This window comes from Drosophila tropicalis, unplaced genomic scaffold, assembly GCF_018151085.1.
Source record: "Drosophila tropicalis isolate 14030-0801.00 unplaced genomic scaffold, ASM1815108v1 contig_158, whole genome shotgun sequence".
NCBI classification, from domain to species: Eukaryota; Metazoa; Arthropoda; class Insecta; order Diptera; family Drosophilidae; genus Drosophila; species Drosophila tropicalis.
In genome coordinates, this window is record NW_027172602.1 from 4,908,593 (window position 1) to 4,918,874 (window position 10,282).

Consider the following 10,282-nt stretch of genomic DNA (forward strand, 5'->3'; position numbering starts at 1 on the left):
AATTTATTTGTGGGACTTATTTTGAAAATATTCGAAACTCCTAATGAATTTTCGTAGAAAATTCGAAACTTTCAAGATACAGTCAAGGCTTCAAATGACAAACATCTGGATCTTAAAGACCCTTGATGATTGTTCTTAATTAAAAAAGGATATGAATTGTTGAGAATATCCTTGCTTTTTTAGTAGATCTTTGGCTGGAATTCCATTTAAGAAATTTCAATTAAGAAATTTAACATTTTAGATCTTCCGAATTCAATGGCGGATCATAATAGCTCACAATTTTGGTGGCATTTTAGCCTTTTAGACTTTTCGTTACTCGTTGGTTTAGATGTCTTGAAATTCCCAACAGGTTTAAGAGACTAGGAGGCTTCCATTCGAGTTAAGCATATTTTGGATCTAACTCTTAAAACATTTGCAATATTTGCTCTGATTCTTGAATTTTGAAAACGATTGATTGACAAACGTCTCTTTATAAGTATAAAGAGTAAAGTAGATCAAATTTATAGATTAACTTAAATTTTGTTGACAGAATTCTTTGAATGTTTTTTTTGGTTTTGAATTTGATTCAATCTGGTAATGATTATGGAGAGATATGTATATGTATATATGTGAGTCTGATGAAATCTATAATAGGAAACGCCTTTTAATTTCTCTCTCCCTCTCTCATTTAGGTGTGTGTGTGTGTGTGTGTATTTGCCTCTCTTTCTAGTGAGTGTTGCTCTTGAGAAGGCGTGACATGCGGCATAAATTGTTTTTAGCTGTGGCCGACTGCTCACATAATGATGAATGCCCAACTATTGGTCGCAACGGCAACCGCATTATTATCATTATAATCATCATCATCATCACCACCAGTATTATCGTCATTACTGTGGATAGGCATTTGAGGCCACTTATGGGCAGATTACACAGATACTCACACACACACACACACACACAATGACAATGATATAGACCCAGAGAGAGAGAGAGGCATTCAGACAAGCCACTCCACATACATAAGTAGATATGAGTACGAATCGTATTCTCATACATGTGTTTGTACAATTCAATAAAACATGGAGCATGGATATTAACATTAACACTCCTTTCTCCCCCGCCCCCCTTGTCATTCCGAACTCCAGCTTCAGCTCCAACTCCAACACCAACTCTCTAGCCCGCCCCGGTTGTTGTCCCAAATCCAAGCTAAATTCCATGTACATATGGAGACGCGGCGGCACATAGTTGCGTGAAACCGAAACCGCAAAATTGACATGGATGCGAGACTTGTGAAAATGTCAAGTGGTTATTCGGAGCAAAGGATATGTGAGAGAGCTTTAGCCAATCCGTCAGTGCGTCATTGTGTCATTGCGTCAGTCGTCGCGACGGTTGGCAGACAGCAGATACATAGCTTTGAGATGATCCTTGGCAGCGTTGTCACTTGAGACAAAACATTCGTGAGCAACGCAAACGGGCAATAGGAATGAAAGGGAACGAAACGACCGAACGAACAAACGAAAAAAGCGGAAAAAGGGATGGGGGGGAGGGGGCGAGAATGGGGAGTTGTGATGGGTATGGGTGAGCTCTCTCATCTCTTGGGATCTATTTACTTTCAAGTTTTTCAATTGGATGATGTCACGAGGTTCGAAATGGAGTTGAAGGAACGGAGTGGGTGACTTTTTCAAGTGCCCCCCAAATGCTTCTTAGGCCATGCCATATGCGACGAGGCAACGGCGGAAACGACAACAAAAACCACACACACACACACATATGAAAAAATAAAGGTTTGTTCGTTGACTTTGCAGTTTTTTGATGGTTTCTTTGATACCCTAACTAGGATTTGTCTTAAATTTACTATAGAACTAATGCCATTTGAAAACGGATGACAAAATAAAACTTAATCCCATGCCTTGACACTCTTCAGTTGATTTCTAACAATCCTTGATCCTTTTTCTTTCTTGAGTTCTATTCGAGCATACCTTTCGCTTGTCCAGGGTATAAAGGTTTCAGTGACTAGATTTTTTCCTTTTCCGTATTATTATTATTATGGCTTGTCTCTTTTTTTTTGGCTTTTTTGAAATATTAGAAAAATTTACAAAGCGTTAAAAATTAACATTTCAAATGGGATTGGGATAGACTCGTTCGCTCTCCCTGCCCCATCCTACCCTTTTGTCATCCTCCCCTTCTCTACTGCTCTTTCATTCCAGTCCAGTCTCCCTCATCTTTTCGCTGGGGATGCAAATGCGTTTATTTTTGGAGACAATTGAAAACCACTCGAGGGTTATTGAGATGTGACAGTCAAGTAGTTGGAGTCGAGTCAAGGCAAAGGCAATACACACATACACACACACAATAGTCTGGAGTGTCTACATAACTTGACGTTTGAAATAGGATCAGCAACAACAACAAGAAAAACTGCAAAACAGTTTGAAATTGCAAAATTATTTTTGGTTTTTGAAAATTGCAAATTTGAAGATAAAGTAACCGTTACAACTATGTCCAATTCCTGTCACGTGAAGGGCATATGACAGGCATGAATGACACAAGTAACTCATATTCATGACTAGCCATGGACAAAGTGTAACAAGGGTTGGGAGTTACCACCCACCACCCATTCACAAAGGGTGGCCAACAGATTGTGAAAGAGCCCATCACATTTGGAGTCTTGGGTTTTGGGGTTTGGGGACCCCAGATTAGGGAGTACGAGTGGAATGTAATGTGAAGTTGTTAAACCTGATGGTTGATGTCTGCGGTATGAGGCTACAAGCATGCATAAAACTAAACGGCTTAATATTCAAATCACTTTTTAATAATGTAAAAGAGCATATCACACACACACACATACATGAAACTTTATGATACCTTTGCCTGGATGAGTTTTTCAACCATTTGATATAAAAGATTTTAAAATCATGTACAGTTTGAAATATATTGAAATTGATATGAATCCCTAAGGACCTTTCTTAGGTCTATATGATATCTCGGTCGCTAGGTCCATCAGTCAAATGCCATTAGAAATAATTCAAATAGCTAAAAAAGTAACTAAATTTATTTGAATAATTTGCTGGGCAACAGTCTAAAAGAGTTTTAAATTATAATAAAGTTGGGTTTTGTCGCTTATAATGATAAATTCGTAAATACAAAAAGGAATGCTGCAGTGAGTAATTGTGTTTTTATGTCTAGTATTGAATGTGTTTAAGTTTGATTCCCAGTAAGTAAATCCATTTAATTTTAATGGCAAACTGACTGACTGTCTGATTGAATCTGTACTGTGTTTGGATTAAGGTAATACCAAGAATTATTTTCAGTTGAATTGGGTAATTAATTCAACATTTTAATTTAAATTTCATTGGAATGGCCGATAGTTGGTAAGAAATCCATTAAGAGAATAAAGATTGTCGCATTTACCAACCACCATTTAGCTACCTGTAATAGATCTAACAAAGATAAGTTTCTATTTACAAAATGTTTAGGTACTTGCAATTAGTTTTAATGTGAGAAATATCCCTCTCTCTCTCTCTCTCTGTCGCTTTCTCTCTGTGGGTTTCAGTCAGAATTTTGGAATAGAATGAAATATGTTTTCTCCTGGAGCACTATTTCACGCCTGGCAATCTGTGTGTGTGTGTGTGTGTGTTTGCTCAATCATTATGTTGATTAAACAATTAAACAATTGATTAAGTTTTAAAATATGTATATAGATATACATACATATGTATATATATGTATATATATTTGCAAAATCAATATTAAAAATGAAGTGATGTAATTACTTAAATGGCTATTTGCATGCTCGGGTCCAATGTAAATATTTTGCAATAACAACCAATTCAACACGCCGAAGCCTTCAGGATCGTAACGGAACTCAATGGAAACGAAACGCAATGGATCGAATTGAAGGGGATTGGGGCAAATGGTAAATACAAAATGGGAATGGAATGGCCGTAAGCGTGTATGCATATGCATGGATGGATGGATACACTTGCACAGGTGCTTCTCTCTGTGTGTGTGTGTGTGTGTGTGTGTGGAGCATAAATTTACCTGCTGCATTATATAAATATTTACGTAATATACATATATGTGTACATAAAATGCGTAACGCCTGTTGTCAACAACATAATCAACAACAAGACCAACAACAGCAGCAGCAGCAGCAACAACAACAACAACAACAACACAAGGCAAGAGCAACCAAAAGCAGAACCAGCATAAATGAAGATAGGAGAGTGGGAAAAAGGGGGGAAACATTGACCATGGTCCTCGCACCAGTCGCACGACATCAAATGCAAACGATTTGCATATATACACACACACACACACACACGCACAGGCACACGCATATGCAATATTCCACTTGCTCTTCCTTTTTTTTTTTGTCATTAATTAAATTACATTGCGCAAATTGCAGTGACGACCACAGAGAGAGAGAGAGAGAGAGATAGAGTGAGTAGGGGGGGGGATGGGAAGCATAACCAGAGAACGCAAAACAGGCAGCCGCATTGTCTGCCCTGAGAATGGGATGCCGCGTAACAGTAAGAGTAACAGTTACATAGTACATCACTCTCCCACACTCCTCGCTCCCCCCCCACTCTCACCCCTTACCATTCGTTTGTTAGTCCTGGGTCCATGCCGCCTCATCACTCAAAATGCTGCGGGGCTCAATTTATGGCTTGGTGAGGTAGAATAAAGGGGATCGGGAGCGGGAGCTTGGCTTTGCTAGCGTGCGTGTCTCTGTGTGTGTTTGTGTGCGTGTGTGTGTGTGTGCGAGGCGTGAGGCTTATCTGTCATTTTCATAGGCAAATGCTTTAAATATTTTTACCTGTAATTCCGGTAAGCTGCTGCTGCATGTGAGACGATTTACCACTCACAACGTTAAATTAAGCACGGCAACTTTGATTGAGTTTTGCATGTCCATTAACAGCTAGAGTAGGACTAAGAGACAGAGAGAGAGAGAGAGAGAGTGATCGGTTATTCGCACTGGTAGGAGCCGAGCGATTGCCGAATTCCTGTATTAGCTCACTTTCGTTCGTGTATGCCTCTCGCATGCAGTTCATATTTTCAATCATGTTCGTGCTCTCTTCTTTTGTAGCAGCCCTACACTCATCGGCTACCGAAGCCCTCTCATTTCATTTTCTCATCATTAGTCTATGCTCTCTTCACTCGCACTCATACAAATTACACTTGGCACTTGAGTTATGTAGATCGAATATTTGCGAATTCCCAATAAAGTAATTGTTATAAAGTGCGAGTTCGGTTAGTAATGGTCTTCAAAGTCCAAAGTTCTCTTCGTTTTTCCTAGAATTTCTGGAATTGTTTACGAGATTAGACTTGTTAGATATAAGCTTAGATGTTGAGATGTAGATACATAAATCATGGAATCGTTTTCTGGGGATAAATATCGAAGGCGAAACAAGATAGGAAGAATATTTGTCTTCCTGAGACTAGTTAATTTCTTTTAAGACAACTTTAAACTTGGTTGTCACTCGTCTTAGACATTCTTTGTGTCTTCATTTTTTCATCTTTTGCCTTTCCTTTTCCCCTACTTAATTAGCAGTTCTATAAAAATACAATGAACAAATACTAGTTAAGAGCTGTCTGATCTTGACCGACTCAGTCGGGGGTAGAGACTGAGAAAGAGAGAGAGAGCGAGAGAGTAACGGAGATAAGTAGCTAAAACCTTTGGTCAGTCCAAACAAACAACAAATAGACAAATGTGACACAACATTGCCGCATCATGTCCTGGAAAAAAGGACATGCTTCGAAAAGAGCTAGCAATAAAATGTGGCAATAAAAAGGGTAAGAAAAGAGGGAGAGAGAGAGTGAGAGAGAGAAAGAGAGAGACACTACACAGTTTCCTCAAGATGGCAACTAATTGTAAGAGAGAATGTGACTATGAATTTTCTTCTTCTGCTTCTTGTCATCCAGATATTCGTATAGGAATATGATCGGTTTGATGTCTCCCGTTTCCCTTCCCCTCTGTCTGCCTGTCATCCAAATTGTTAATGAATAGAATAAACATTCACTATGAATGCCACAACTAGTGAGGCACTTTTACTTCCATTTGCATTCGTTGCGTCCCCCCCATCCGCCCCTTCCACATTCCATTTCTAAATACCATCCAATACTATTCCGATTTCCTCACGCATATACCAAAGACAAAGAAGATCAAGAAAAGGAAAATGAGAAAGAAAAAAAAAACGAAATGGAAATGGAATAATAAATAGAATTAGATAAATAGAAAAACCGTGAAAGGGTAAATTGGGCGACATGTTGTGAAAACATGCTACCGAATTTCCAGTTTACAATCGTGCGACACGACAAAGACATCCCAATACTCAGTCCCATTCCATCTTATGCCATCTCATACCATTTTTCTCGCCATTCCCCCCCGCTTATGTGTACATAGGCCTTGGTTATCGAGCAATGTTTGTATTTGCCGATACTCCGGGCCAAGGTCGGGTCGGCAATGTTGTTTAATCTGATATCCGTAGGCCATATCGTTATCGCAGTGCAGTAGTAGTCGTGGTAGTCGCTGGGATCGAGAAAAAGGATCACTTTTCAAGGAAAACATAGCCAAGTGCAATTAACACATACCGAACAAACGGTACTGGACTCAACTGAACTGAAACTGCTACGAACGGGCTAAGTAAACACTTTGATAATGATAATGTGAATGTGATCTGTGACTGGAAGAACAAAACTGCCTGATGGCGGTCTCTTTATGTGTGCGAGTGTATGTGTGTGTGTGTCTCTATTCCTGTTTTCGGATTTTCCTAGATGACGTACGGCGGCAGCTCTCTAAGGATTTCCATCGGCCATTATGATGTGTTAGATCAACATAAACAGAAGACATAAATGTTTCGTGTCTGACAAACTAGTGGATAAGTGCTAATTGGGTTTGCCAGAAAGAGCAACCGAAATCGAAACCGTAAGACATATACTACACACACACACAAGCACACACAAGCACACACACACACACTTATGTCTAATGTACTAGTTAAGGAAGCAAAACAAAAAACATTAAAAAATAAGGTCTGGACTCAGCTGGATCCTATGATTCATCGTATTAGATGAAGAAGTTTTAAGATTTTTCGAATCACTCGCTTTTGGGGTAATAAGTTTACTTACCTCCATTGTGCCTTATTATAATATTAGGCCAGAAACAGCAGAATGCAGCAATAGAATAGCCAACAACATTATTTTTTTCTCATCTGCCATCCTTGGTCGTTCAGTTCAATTAGTTGTGTGATGGTTGGTCGATACATTTTTTTATGTTTTAAATCAATCCAAAGCTTAAACAACACAAAAAAGGGGCGGAAATTCACCATAATCATTTATAGCTGATTATACCCCCTTTGGGCATTGGTAAGAAAAGAAGAAAAAAAACAAAAAAATTAACTCATCAAAGAGTTGACTGACGATTGGGGGGCAAATGGAAGTGAGTGTGGGTGTTGAATGAGTTCAAATCGAAACCCCACCATTTTCCTCGCCTCTCCTCCCCCCCGCCCACTACTACTTTCTTTCTGTTAGCAGGCACTTTATGCACTTTGATGGACGGGGGAGGTGGGATTGGACGGTTTTGCTGCTTGACCAACGTCCAGTAAAAAATTAGTTCTTTTTCTTTTCTTTGGCTGCGATTCAATTCAAAAAAATTGAATGGCATGAATATTGGAAGCCAACCGAGTGCAAGAGAGAGTCGAGTTGCTTCTTTTTCTGCCGTTTTTAACAAACATAAAATCAATTACACAAGCTTCATTAAGCTCACAGTGGTGCAGGTGAGCCCACGGTTTGGTCTGGCCTGTTCTGGTCTGGTGTGGTTTGAGTGGGTGAACGACTGCGTGTGTGTGTGTGTGTGTGTCCCTGTGGTCGTTTGGTAGGTCGGCAGGTCGGTAAGGTCGTCGTGTGTGTGTAAGTTTTTTGTTTTTCACCTTTCGAAAAGGGCTGGGGAAGTGGGAAATTGGGAACCACAATGCGCGACCACAGCCTTCATATCATCGGTGTCTTCCCTTCCATGGCCCCCGCTCTTAGTCCCTGTCTGCTTATGTCGGCATATGTCATCGGGTATCGTGTATAACTCACCGACAACTGAATAATTGCGGTTAAGGCCACCATGCCACAATCTGCTACCGGTTCTTGTCTCTCCTCCAAACATTGGCACCTCCTCCATCTGCAGCTTCACCCAAACTCACTACAAAACAACTCACAATGCAAATTTCAATTACACAGCGAGATGCCTTAATTTAACTTTAGATGAAGTTCTCAATCCAATATCTTGAGATTATCTCTCTCCATCATATGGTTAGATCCTTTGGAAGCTATTGTTTATTCCAACCTGAGTCGAGAGTTTTCTATTCTATTCTGTCTGCTATTTGCCTTTCATATGATTGGTGTCATGATTTCTGTCATCTCAATGCTTCGATGTGAATCCGTTTTTTTTTTTTTTAAATGAGCCAAACAAATATTTTGCCGTACAAATATTTTAACTTTTGACCGCACAAAGAATGTTTTTCTAGGCAGAAGTTATTTATTTTGTTGTTTTGTTGGTAGTTTTGTGGCCTTCCCCGCAGCCCTTCGAAATTTTGGGTGTGTTTAGCCATTAACTTGCCTCTTATTGACAAGAACATTGGCGAAAGTTACCGTCATCGGACTTCAGTGATGAAATGTAAGCAACATCAAAGCTTACGCTCCTTTTTGTATTTATTTTTTTTCTCTTTTTGTGTTGTCTGTTCTGTCAGTTGGTTGTTTGTTTGTTTGTTTGTTTGATTCCAAATGTTTGCACAGCCCCCAAAAAATATTCTGCGACAGCAAGCTTGGGGAGTCGAGTAGAGTGGAGGGGAAGGTCGCAGTGGTCACATTATGCTGATCCCTTTTGACGTACTCGCATTATAAAAATCAATGAATTAACATTTACATGCAAAAGTATTTGACCACAAAAAAGAAACAAATGTACAACGGGTGAACAGAGCCCAATCCCAATTCCAACCCCCCAACCCCTAGGAGACCCTTACCCAGACATCCCTTATATGCATACACTTGATTACTGGTGTTTTTTTTTTTTAAGACCATCTTCTACCCCACTACGCCCACTACATGTAACCATGCCCCTTCTCATGTGTTGTATTTGCTTTTTATGCGAATGAATTTTTTCTTTTTTTTTTTTTTTTCGTTTTTTATTCTTGGACTTTTGTTCACAGAAACATTAAAGTCAGCGAAGGATTTTGTTTATTCGTCTATGAATGACATAAGGTTTTGGGGAAGGGGTGGGATGAAGTTTGGGTGGTCAGTAGATAAAAAGGAAAAACAGAACAGAGAGTGAGAGTGAAAGGGAGAAACCATTTCTATTACACAAATTTAATCATCCTAAACAGTTGCCCTTTCCGCCATACATCAATTACCAATTGATTCATTTCAGTGCCTTTCAATTGGCTTTTAACCGATTAGCAAAGTTAAAGCATACATATATCTCTAACCCCCCACCCGCCTCACCTCATCCAGCATCCCCTTGCATGCTCCTTTCAAGTTGCTGATGCATTAACCCTTTATTTTTGTTGTTTTTTTGTTTTGTGATTTCTCATTCCACTTCATTAGCATAAAATGGCAATATTTGACAACACTAACCTGAACCATACATTCACCTATGTATGTATGTTTCCTCCCTCTCTCTTTGTGTCCATATGGTCATACGGTGTATGTAATACCCTGTACCTTTCCCAGCTCATATCCATTTCAAGAGTGGGATATAACTAGGATGGCAAAACCAAATGTGCTGAAAATCCCTTCTATATATATTCCATTTCAATATCCATCTTTTAGTAGAAGCATAAATTGTCTCCTTTTTTCATCTAGCAAATTTTCAAGGATATCTTAAAGTCGATTCTATATTGACAAAGATTCTTTACTTTGTGGTGTTTCGTTTTGTTTTTTTTTTTTTTCTTTCTTTTTTTACTTGCATTCAAATGTAAGCGCATAAAAATGAACTAACATTTTAGCCAATTGGCAATTGCCATTTGTCTATTCTCTCGGCTAAGCCATTAGGCAAACAAACAAACTGAAAGTCAGAGTGTCAGGCGGATGGAGGGGGGATTGGTGGATGGATGGAAGGAAGGGACAGGCAGAAGTAGAGATCTGGTAGTGCCGCCACCGCCGCCGCAATACTCCGATTAGATAGAGGGTAAAGCGACAATGGAACGTGCTGTGTTCACTTCTGATAACAGCATCACTCGACCTCAATGGACAGCATAGCACTTGGTCTTGGCTTGGACTTTGTTTTCGTTTTCCAAGTCCAAGTCGATCGCTGGGTCTG